The following is a 12,502-nucleotide window of genomic DNA, read 5'->3' as shown; positions in this document are numbered from 1 at the left end:
TGAATTTATAAAATTCTGAGACTTTATAAGATTCTAAAATTTCTAAAACTGCTAGTAGCTGTTCATAGTTAATCATCTTAAATGTTAGTATTATACTCATTTTATTTATAAAAAGTATGCAACACCCTTCCTCTGATTATTGCCTCTTCCTGTGATACCACTACTAAGGTACTACTAGCTCAACACATGCATGGCAGCAACTTCAGGCTTCACTTCATGTCTTCTGCTTTTTTTCCTCCCCTCTTCTCAGGATATACATTCCTCCTTTTGCAACAGAAGCATGCTCACCGGACTGTAGTAATTTTCCGAAATGTCTCCTTTGTCAGCATCGGCACCGCCACCACCACAATGAGAAATTTGTTTGTATTTTTTGTTTGGTTACAACAGCACAAAGTTCTGTGCTTTTACACACAGTATTTCCTCCATCTGGATTAAAGGTCCCTCTATTATTTACATAGAATCACCTTTACGTTAAATCTCATTTTAGAGTCAGCCTTCTCTAGGGAGCCTTCTCTGGTGTCTCATCAATTCCATTTCTGCCCCATTCTACCTTGTACAAATTCCTATTGCTACAGAGAAATGGCCACTTTAAAGAGATTGATGTCACCCTAAAACTATATACTCATGGAACCCAGAGCCCCTGGATTGAGGCCCACTTTATGCACTATATTTACAATAGGTAAAAGCAGATATTTTCAGTTAAAAAAAATGTTTCTTTTGTGGTTTCTGCTACTTAAAAGGTGAGTAATTTGAAAGAGCTACTCAAACCTTATGAACAGTGATATCTTCATATACAAAATCACAGTAAGAAAATATCCTTTACAGCATTGCTGTGAGGATTAAATAAGATGAAGAACATGCCATGTCTATCATAGTTTCCCTCCTAGAGATGCTCAGTACATAAAAGTTATTTTCCTGCATTGCCAATAACCATTCTACCTCCATGCATACCAGACAGATTTAGTCTTAGAAATCCCTGACTGTTGTCCAAGAAGCCACTACTTAAACTTTGTGCAGAAAAAAAAAATTATGTTTTTATTTCCCCAGACATTGAGACAGGTAAAACGGTGTTACAGCCTGACTGTTCACATCCTCCCCAAAATTTATATGTTAAGTCCTAATCCCCAAGGTGATGACGTTTAGTGGTGGGGTCTTTAGGAGGTAATTAGGTTTAGATGAGGTCACAAGGATGAGTCCCCTGCGATGGTATTAGTGCCCCTATAAGAAGAGGAAGAGACGAGAGTGCTCTCTCTCTCTCTCTCTCTCTCTCTCTCTCTCTCTCTATATATATATATATATATGCAATGTGAGGACACAGAAAAATGGTAGTCATCTGGGAGATGGGAAGAGTGTCCTCATCAGGAACAAAATCAGCTGGTACCTTGGTCTACCAGAGCTTCCAGAACTGTGAAAAAATAAATGGCTACTGTTTAAATGATACAATCCATAGTTTTTTCTTACAGCAGCCTGAGCAGCCTATGACAAAGAGGGAACAGCCTCTTAGATAAAGTCCCCATACTGTTCTCAGAAGTTTTCTTAAAAATGCAAGGACGTAAGAATAATAAAATAGACTCTGTAATCAGGGCTCATCTGGGATTGGAAAAAGGAAATATGTACTAGGGAATGAAAAGAGAGGAAACAGGATTCTGAGGAAGGTTTGTCCAAAGAGCTTTATATATAAATGCAAGGTTTCACATTAATGGCATTGCAAGATCAGTGGCTGAAGGTATTTTTTTTTCAATATGAAGGAAGAAGAGAAGATTACAAAAAAATTTTCATTTGAAATCCCACTACAATGAGGCCATTTTTTTTAATTTCTGAATATAGTTGACACACAATGTTACATTAGTTTCAGCTGCACAACTTCTCCATACGTTATGTGGTGTTCACCATAAATATAGCTACCATCTGTCACCATACAATGTCATTGACTGTATTTCCTGTGCTGTGTCAAGCCATTGAACATTTTAATGTTCAATATTTAGTGGCCTTCTCAGGCTCTGCAGTAGGACAGATGGTTCATGTTAGTACTGTGGACTTTTTTATTTTTAATACTTTAATAGAGCACTGAACTTGGACTGAGAATTCCTAAATCCAAGGAATGAATTATTTACTCATATATCAGACCTTGAGCTAATTTTCTCATTAGTAAAACATGGATTACAATGCCTACTTCAATAGTGGTGCTATACTGAGGAAATGAAATAATAGATTTGAAAAGTCACTGTGAGCTTTAAAGCACATAATTATACATTATTATCATTATTACCATCATCATCATCATCATCACCATTAAGGTGTCTTCTTAGGTCACGGCTAAGATATAGTTCTCTAGATGGTGTAGAAGACCTTGATGAAATTTTTCCTTTTAGGCCTGAAGCTCCCTCTCATTTGTATTGAATGCCCCCCCTTTTTTTTCAGATGAACATAGAAATAATAAGTCATGACTTTGCACATTATTTTCATTAGGTCACATCAAGATTCATGTGCATTTCTTTCAGAAAAATGGAACCATACATTTTTGTAAGACACAGAACATGTAAAAATTTTCGAAGTTCCTATGAAAGACCTCTGTATGACAAAAACAGAAAAGACTACACCTATTAACCTGCACTGTATAAGATAGAATTGTGATTTAACCTTATTTCTAATCATTTCTGCCTCAGCACAGCTTATAGGAAGTCCAGAGCACCCTTCCTTTCTCGAAGAGGTATCAGGTATGAGGAAGAATCTGGGTCTGCCACCAAAAATTGTGAGTGATCTAGACTTACTCAGATACCTAAGGAGGGAAAAAAATCTCACAAGAATTTTGAAAATTCTGATAAAATATAAATTTTGTACAATACTGTTTAGTGTAAAATTCAAGGGAAGTTACCCTTGAAAAAGTCTCTCAAACTGCAGGTGTTCTGAATATTTCTTGATTCTTATCTTGAAAAAAAAACCATAGTTTCATTGCTTCATACACTAGTGGCATTAATTATCTCACGTGAGACTACTGAAGGAATGTTTCGCATTAAAAAATAATTTATGGAAATTACATTATATAGAATGGTAATGAAGTTTATGTATTTAATGACTAAAATAAGTGCCCACAGTCCAATCCAAATGTGTTCATGCTCATAATTTTTAAACAAAAATTCACTCTGAATTGCAAATACTTGTATTTTTATTCTACAATTCATTAATATGTTGGGGAAGCTTATAGGGGTAGAATTCCATTATGATGAAATGCAGTACTTGCACACTGCTGTGTTGTTATAGGCTTATCTTATAATGAATCTTTTATTTGATATCAAATTTCCAGTCAGCAGAATTAGAGTAAAATTTGAATTGATGCCCAGTTTCTCTAATTCATTAGAATGGAAAAAAAAAAACAAACCAGCTTTGAACTCAGAAGAGGAAAAAGGGAAACAGATCCTGTCATCTCTATGCAGTAAACTATGGAGAGAATTCTCTTCTTGCCAATTTCCCTCTCACTCCTTTTCCATTTTGTTTTATTTCCCCTGCACTCCTCTTACTGCTCTCTCTCCCTTTCTCTTTTGGCAAGATCCTGTAACATTCAGCGTGAATGTTACTTAAGTTTGTAGGAGGCTTTGGGGGGAATAAAATGGAAATGTGTGGCATTCAGGGGTATGTAAATTAATGGAGAATTAAAGAGTTAATGAAATCTTTGCCTCGACCTCTTCTGTCTCAACATTTCTGAGGTTGGACCCACTTGACTCTGGTAATGCAAATCACACTTATTTTTGGTTTTGAAAACGGCTGTTGCTGGGGTAGAGATCATAGAATCATCCACAATATAATTTGATTCATTGTAGAGGGTTCAATTCAATCGCATTATTGGAGTTCACTCAGGATTGGACCTGTGCCCATGGTCAAAATAACTTGGTTATAAAGAACATTTCTTTGTAATGATGTTTGCTACAAATGGGTTTAAGGAAGGGAAGTGCACTCTTCATTATTTATGTGCTTGTTCAATATTTGGTTGTTCTTCATGTTCTTTATGTCAGGGATGATACATCTAAAATGATGCTAAGCTAAATGAAGTGCTTAAATAGTTTCAGATTTGTTTACAGTGTTGTTGAAGATGGTGATAATGGATACAATGATAATGCTAACAGTGAGGAAGATGACAATGACAAAGAAAAATATGTGGCAAACTCAAACAGAATACGGAGAACTGACTTCCTCAATGATCAGCTTTTAACTAATAAAAAGTATAACACTATATGGGTCTGCCTAGATTTGAAAATCCCAATCTTACGTGTAGAATGCTGACTAATTAGAGCTTGTGCCAATTTGTCAACTGTAATGATTATTTTTTTTCTAGAATGCCAATTATAATTTGTGTATTAGTTTCTAGGGCTGCTCAAACAAAGTATTGCAAACTGGGTGGCAATACAGAAGCTTATTCTCTCATAGTCTAGGAGGCTAAAGTCTGAAATCAAAGTTATCGGCAGGGTTCTTTCTAGAGAATTGAGGGAAAATCTGTTCCCTGTCTCTCTTAGCTTCTAGTAGTAGCTAGCAATCCTTAGCTTTCCTTGAATTGTAGACTCATCATTGCAATCTCTGCTCCATAATCACATGTCATTTAATCCCCCTGTGTGGATACACTTGAATCTTCTGCTACAGTTTCACAAATCTGAGCAAACGTTACAAGTGTCCTGGGTCAGACAAAGAACTTCATCACTCAGCAATAGCAATAACCAATGTTATAAGCATTTTCTTGTACCAGTTTTCTTTTTTCTTTTTCTTTTTCTTTTTCTTTTTCTTTTTCTTTTTCTTTTTCTGTTTCTGTTTCTTTTCCTTCCTTCCTTCCTTCCTTCCTTCCTTCCTTCCTTCCTTCCTCTCTCTTTTTCCCTTCCTTCCTTCCTTCCTTCCTTCCTTCCTTCCTTCTGAAAAGAACAGCTTTAAATCCAAATGACAGCCCTGCCTTAGTTTAAAGCTAAAGTTCTCTTTTCTGCTTATTATGGATCTTTGATAAGAAATACAATTGCTGAGAAGTCTGTTTTGCTTGCTGTTTGCTACGAGCATTGTGAGGCCTTTCCTGAATGTAACCCGCTGTGTAGTAGAATGGGTTGTAAACCTTCCTAAATGTAGTCTGATATGTAATGGAATGAGTGATTGTACATAAACTAACCGGCATTTGGCATTTCTCGCTTCTGTAAACCTGCTTGCTTAGCACATTCCTCACCTACCCTACCCCCTTCCCCCTTCCCCCTTTTTTTTTCCTCCCGCCACAAGTAAAGGACAAAGCCTTCCCGCCAAAGGACAGACAAAGGACGCCCAATCAGAGAACAACAAATGTCCTTACTTTAAAATCAACTAATCAGGCCCCTCATAATTTGAAACCTCCCCTGTGCTATTTGTCTCTGTCTATAAAAACGCTGTACCAACCCTGATCGTGGCCTCTTGCGTCACCGGCGACGAGTGCACAGAGGACCAGGTTCGAACCTGCAATAAACGACCCTTGCCGCTTGGCTTTGACTTACGACTCTGGTGGACTTTTGTGGGAGGTTTCGGAACTTCGGGCATTACCCTTCCTTCCTTCCTTCCTTCCTTCCTTCCTTCCTTCCTTCCTTCCTTCCTTCCTTCCTTTATTTCTCTTTCGTAGGCTCCATGCCCAAATTGGGGCTCAAACCCCCGACCCTGAAATCAAGAGTCTCATGTTCCACCAACTGAACCAGCCAGGTGCCCAATCTTGTACCAGTTTTCTGAGCCCTAAATTATACAGGGCAATTTGAAAGGAACCAGAGGGAAACTGGCCCAGAGTAGGTTGCATTAAAGCAGAGGAACTCAGGGCGCCTGGGTGGCGCAGTTGGTTAAGCGTCCGACTTCAGCCAGGTCACGATCTCGCGGTCCGGGAGTTCGAGCCCCGCGTCAGGCTCTGGGCTGATGGCTCGGAGCCTGGAGCCTGTTTCCGATTCTGTGTCTCCCTCTCTCTCTGCCCCTCCCCCGTTCATGCTCTGTCTCTCTCTGTCCCAAAATAAATAAAAAACGGTGAAAAAAAATTAAAAAAAAAAAAAAGCTTAGGGAACCTAAGAGTAACTTGTATAATGTGCAGTGAGCATGGCTGCCCCTTGCTCAGGAAGGAGACCCTACACCTCCATTCCAATGTTGTTTGCTATACACCCATCTCAAAAAGATATTCTAGAACAAAAGTGGTCTGGTCAAAAGATGTGGAAAAATTCAAGCGATCTCTGGAAAATTGTCACCTCTCAGTACAAACTGGGATTCTAGATTTGAGCTAAATGAGTAATTTTTAACACCAATCATGATTTCTGTGAATAAACTTCTCATCTTTGGCATAATTCACACAGGTTAGCTTTCCTCATCCTCAAATTCAGTTCAGGGTAGCTCCATCTTGTGTGTGTTTAGGTTGATTTTCTTTCTCTTACGTCACACATTGATTCATCAGCAAAACCAAACGCTATACTTTCATAACATATCCAGATTTTGAACATTTCTCACTGTCTTTATGGCTACCATCTTGTGTAGATGTTTATATCTACTCAGCTCTCAGGTCTCTCTCAGACCTTAACGTGGTCTTTCTGATTTTGATCCCTTATAGTCTACTCAATAGTAACCAGAGTAATCTTTTTAAATATTTAGTCAGGTAACAGCACTCCTCTGCACTATATTCTCTGGTGACTCCCAGTCTCACGTGAGAGTAAATCCTAAATCTTAAATGTGTTTTTTGTTAATGCTTATTTATTTTTGAGAGAGAGAGAAAGGGAGAGAGTGCAGGGGAGGGGCAGAGAGAGGGAGATCTGAAGCAGGCTCCAGGCTCTGTACTGACAACAGAGAGCCCAATGTGGGTCTCAAACTCACGAACCGTGAGATCACAACCTGAGCTGAAGTCGGATGCGTAACCAGCTGAACACCCAGGTGCCCCAATCCTAAATCTTTACAATGGCCTATGCAGATCATGATCTCCTGATCCCTATTACACTGCTGACCTTATATTTTACAACGTCCTTACTGGCAGAATTATAGCTCCAGGTCTCTGAAGGTGCCAGGTTTGCTATGACAGGTATTTTGTAGTTGTTATTCCTCTGGCTGGGGTTCTTTTTTCTTCCCCCCCCCCCCAGGTATCCATAAAGATCTCTCACATTGCCTATAGAACTTTGCTCAAATATCCCCTTTCCTAACTGTCTTATCAGTATTATAAAAATCGACATTTTACTTGCTTCATTACCCGGGTCTTCTAATCCTTTTTTTTTCCCTTTTCTTTTTCCTCTCTTTTTTTTTTTTCTCTATGCCTGACATTACATATATAGTAGAATGTATTGCTGTTTGCCTATATTTGGTGTTGCTCACCTGAGAACAGAGCCAGTAAAAAAAGCTCCAGCATCCCCTTCTTCCAAATAAAGAATTCCAATAGACATTCCAGGTGCTTCTCAGGGGCTGCTAGCAGACGTATTGCAAATCCCCATTGCCCAGAGAAGCAACCCCTATGGGACACCAGCATATTGGCTTTCCTTCCTTCCCTGACTCAGTCTCTCCACTGCTTTGTTCTGGCTTTCTAGAGGAATATCCTCCATAAACTACCTGAAACCAAGTCGTTATCTCAGGTTCCATTTTTATGGGGAACCAATCTGAGAGATCATGATCCCAATTTTCCATTAGCTTCTTTAAAGCTCTATCTCTTCTGTTACCTTGTACCAGTAGGAGTTTTACACCACCCCACTCAACTTAGAAAAATGTGGTTGCTTTGGCTAAGAAATCTTAAGAGTCAGCATATATTCTGCTACAGTCTCATTTTCCGCACTGGACAAGCACAAATATTGCAGATAGAGGCTGCTCTGTCAGTTTGGGTGCTAGAGGAAAGGTCATTTGAAGGACAGGTGCGGCCATCTGTGATAGACATGTAACACAGGGGAAAATCTTCTACCGTTTTTAGTTATAGAGATTTTGGGTTTTGTTTGATTCCACAGAACCAAAACCTAGTCTCTCCTGCCTGATGGATCTTATAATTTACTCAGCTATGTATTTACTAGTTGTCTTCTCCTCATGATAACGTAAGCTCCATCAGACAGAGAATTTTGCTCTTCTGTCTGTACTCTATACCCTCTACCTAGAACAGTCCAAGGCACAGAGGACATACACATCTATTGAAAAGGTTATGCCAAAGCCTAGTCAACTCATTGTCCCTCAAACCCAACTGATGAACTCCAAAAATTGATGGATCAAATATAACATTTGATCATGCTATCCAATATAAAATTTGATCATGTTATCCTCTAACTCAGAAGTTTTCAACCAATTTAAGGCAATTTAAGGCAGTTAGGGTTGCCAGAAAAAATACAGGATGCCCATTAAATTTGAATTTCAGACAGACAATACATAATATGGGACATACTTAAACTAAAAAAAAATGTTTTTTGTCCAAAATGCAAATTGAATTGATGTCTTATATTTATTTGCTATAGTGTTTATCTTTGTTTGCTAAATCTGGCAACTCTACCCCCAAGTGTCATTTGTCAATGTCTGGGGATATGTGAGAATACCCACACACAAAGAAATAATTGGCCCACAATGTCAACAGTGCTGAGGTTGCAAAACCCTGTGACCTGGACCACTTCCCTTTTCTTTTCTGTGCATCTGATTTCTGCTCTATCCTTTGCCATTTGTCTTAGGTATAACTGGCTCCAATAGGCTCTCATTTGCCTTTCAGAACTTCGTCTACATCACTCCCAGGTCTTCTTGTAATCGCAGATAGCTTTCCATATGTATTTACAAATGGCATACAGTCAAAGCCCCAATGGTTTCTCAGATATCTGAAGACAGACAAAAATCTATGTGTTTCTTTACATCTGAAGCATCTAAAACAATGCCCAGTATATGCAGATATTTAATAGGGGCTGAGTGAGAGTGAGTAAATGAGGACACGTAATGGCAGATCTATGAATTCCAAGGAAATACCACTTCCCTTCTGAGTCTGCGGGCCTTTGACAGGCTGCTTCTTGTGGCCTAAGCAATGCAGTTACTCTATTGCCAGTTGAAATCATCTCATGACAGATATAGATGCACACATAAATCTCGTTTTAATTTAGTGGGTATATATGCTTTAGTTATGTATATGCAACGTATCAGCAATTACAGGTATTGATATGTGCCTTCTACATTTCAGAAAAATTACAAGAATAATAAGAGATAAAGGCAAATGGTTTTAAACACAAATACCTTCTAGACATTTTCCTTTAAACACAAATACCTTATAGACGTTTTCCCCTTAACTAAAATCACTACTAAAAACACATAAGTGCCTCAGTTGAAAGATATATAGAGGCAATCATCTAACTTTATTTCATCCTTACCTAGAATTTATTTTTTTGTATCAATTTGTTTACATTCTAGTTGGTTAACATGCAGTGTAATATTAGTTCAGGAATTGTCACTTATAGATAACACTTACCCAATGATGGACCATCTTTTGCACTCTTCACTTTACTTGCTTATCATCTTCTCTATGTAGACTGACAGGTGTTTAGCACCTTCCCATGGCATCTCATAAATTTTACCTAGGACCACCATTCCATAATGAGAGGAATTTCAATACAAGATCTTTCAAAAATGCTTGTAGATATGGGGCACCTGGGTGGCTCAGTTGGTTAAGTGACCTATCTCAGCTCAGGTCATGATCTCACAGTTTGTGGGTTCGAGCCCTATGTTGGACTCCATGCTGACAGCACGAAACCCGCTTAAGATTCCCTCTCTCTCTCTCTTTCTCTGTCTCTCTCCAGTTCTCCCCCACTCACACTCTCACTCTCCCTCTTTCAAAATAAATAAATAAACTTAAAAAAAAGATAAACAACATTTTGTATTTTAACTGTAGCCATGTCAATATCCTGGTTGTGACATCATACTACAGTTTGATAAGACATTAGTAATGGAGAAGCTGAATAAGATATGCATGGGAGTTCCCTTCATTAGTTCTTACAACTGCATGTGTATCTACAATTAACTCCAAATAAAAAGCTTAATTAAAAAAAAACAAACTTAAGGTTTCAATTATATCTATAACTCTCTTTTTGTTACTTGATTTTAGAGTAATTTAGTGTCTAAAGCTTTTGCCAGATCAGGTGAAATGTCTTTGCAAAGTCAGTTCAATGAGATTTAATAAATACATATGCAGATATATTCTGTATATCACATATGCAGATATATTCTGTATATATTCTGTATATTGCCTGTTGATGATTTCAACTGGCAATGATCCATCCTATATCACATAGGATGCTTGTTATTCATTCACTAACTCTATTTTATTTGTTTCTTCATAAAACAGCCATTTATTAAATGCTAGCTAGATCCTGGTTCAATGTTGCTATGCAGAGAGGTATGTTCACAGTGGTACAGGGTACCAGATATTTTGCCAGAATCAGATTGTGTATTATATTGTAAGCCTTGTTAAAGATTTTGAATACTTTTTCATTTCTTCTTTTTTTAACCAATTACTTTTTTCCATAACCTTACTGATGTATGATTGACAAATGAAAATTTTATATATTTATGGTGTACAATGTGCTGTGTGAAATGACTACCAACAATCAAGCGAATTAACCTATTCATCACCTTATATACTTTGTGTGTGTGTATGGTAGTAGGAACACTTGAGATCTACTCTCTTAGCAAATTGTAAGTATACACTACAATATTGTTAACTCTAGTAACTACCACGCTGTACATTAGGTGTCTAGAAGTTAATTATTGAATTCTAGTCTATATACAATGGAATGTCAGTGATGATTCATAAAATTTTAAGGTAGATATTAAAGACAGAATTTAAAATATGGAACTATTTGTTCCTATGAGAGGAACTAGAGAATGCATGGTGAATATAGAGGCTTAAAGTATATTAGGTCTAACTTATAATTTTGTCAGTGACCACATCATGACGTGAGTATGTCAATCCTAGTCTCATGGTACCTCACCAAGGACTTGACAGTAAATTCAATGAATTGTTTGGCCACTTAGAAAAAGTAAAGGTAAATTATAAATAATCATGGGGAAAAAGTGTGAAAAATTGCAAATATCAGAAAGTGATTTTACCTCATCGAACTGGCCTTTTCTCAGGAGTGTGCCACGCATGGAAGAGGGATCATTGTTTCAGTGGAAAAACATTCAGAAGTATCCCCTTGGATGACAAATGTGTGCTGAAAGCAAGAAAGATGACTTAGGATAATTAGATATATACACATATTGGAAATGAATTTTAATAATATATTTGTAACTCTAGGACTCCAGTGATTAAAATAGAATTAAAGAGTCTGTCTCCTGGTTAAAAAACCCATAAGTGATTTTTTCAGACCCAGCCATATGAAATTATAAGGCCTTTACCTGGCCTCAAGAGGGAGGCTGCCCGCCTCACACCAGACTTGAAGCACAGCCAGGGCATTTCAGTCTCTGAAGACGGTTGCATTCCTGGACTTAGCCCCACCACCCCCTTGCCAGCCATGTTCTTATGCATATCTGCAATGCTAGCCAAGCATCTTTATTCAGAGACCTCTTTATCTGGAGACTTCTGCCAAGGTTTTTGCCAGGAACATCTGAGGAGACTTTCTTATTGGGAGAAAGGGGAAAATGTGAAGGCACTTATCTACTCTGACTCAATAAACTAAGTACTTTTCCACCATGCTGATATCCTGACCTAAATCTAAACCCTCCACCCAGTTCCATTTCTTCCAAGAGAATGACATGGAATGCAGTTCCATGTGGAAAATGGAAGAGGAGAGGCGTTTAGCCACTTGCACACACAATCACACTAAGTGATTAAAGACTTGACTGCCATTCTGGCTTGTTTTCACTGGCTGCTCACACAGCTGGCAGTTCGGCTCTTGTCTTAGTTCAGCTGAGCTGACGAGACTGTTTCTCTTTATTCCAGCCAGGTTAATTCTCTGTCCCAGTTTAGCATAAACTTTAAATGTCTGTATTTTACTGTTTTAAATTGATTTAAAATATATTTTAATCCTCTAGGTCCAACATAGGTTATATTTTATTACCTGACTTATTACCATAATAAATAAGACATTTTCTCTCTCTATCATTATGATGTTATAATATACCATACTTATTATTTCTAATATATAGTAGAACCTTTTAGAACATTGGCTTTGAAATGAATAGGTGTCAAATCTTAATAAGAATTATACGCAAATCCCATCTAGAAAACCATAAAAAGGATGAATATCATTTTTATATATTAATACCAATTTCTTTTTGTGGAATGGCTGCCTGCTTGTTAGAAATCTGTTTAAGAAAATCTCAAGCATATTAGAGATCTCTCAGGAAAACCTTTGTCACATTATAAAAGGGCATGAGGTATTATATAGAATATTTAGGTGATTTCATTTGCTATATTTTTTAGAGGCAGAGAAATATGATTAGGTAAAAATTTTAGGTCATATAGTGTTTACTACCTGTTTATCTGTCTAATGTTAATTAGTTTTCCTTGTATTACCCTAAGTGAGAAGCATTTAGGTCTTTTAATATATGACTA

This window comes from Lynx rufus, unplaced genomic scaffold (genome assembly GCF_022079265.1).
Source record: "Lynx rufus isolate CCGP_SWC_20201006 ecotype Redwood Valley unplaced genomic scaffold, mLynRuf1.p SCAF_12, whole genome shotgun sequence".
Lineage (NCBI taxonomy): Eukaryota > Metazoa > Chordata > Mammalia > Carnivora > Felidae > Lynx > Lynx rufus.
The sequence above is the reverse complement of the archived record's forward strand: the minus strand, read 5'-3'. Positions refer to the sequence as shown.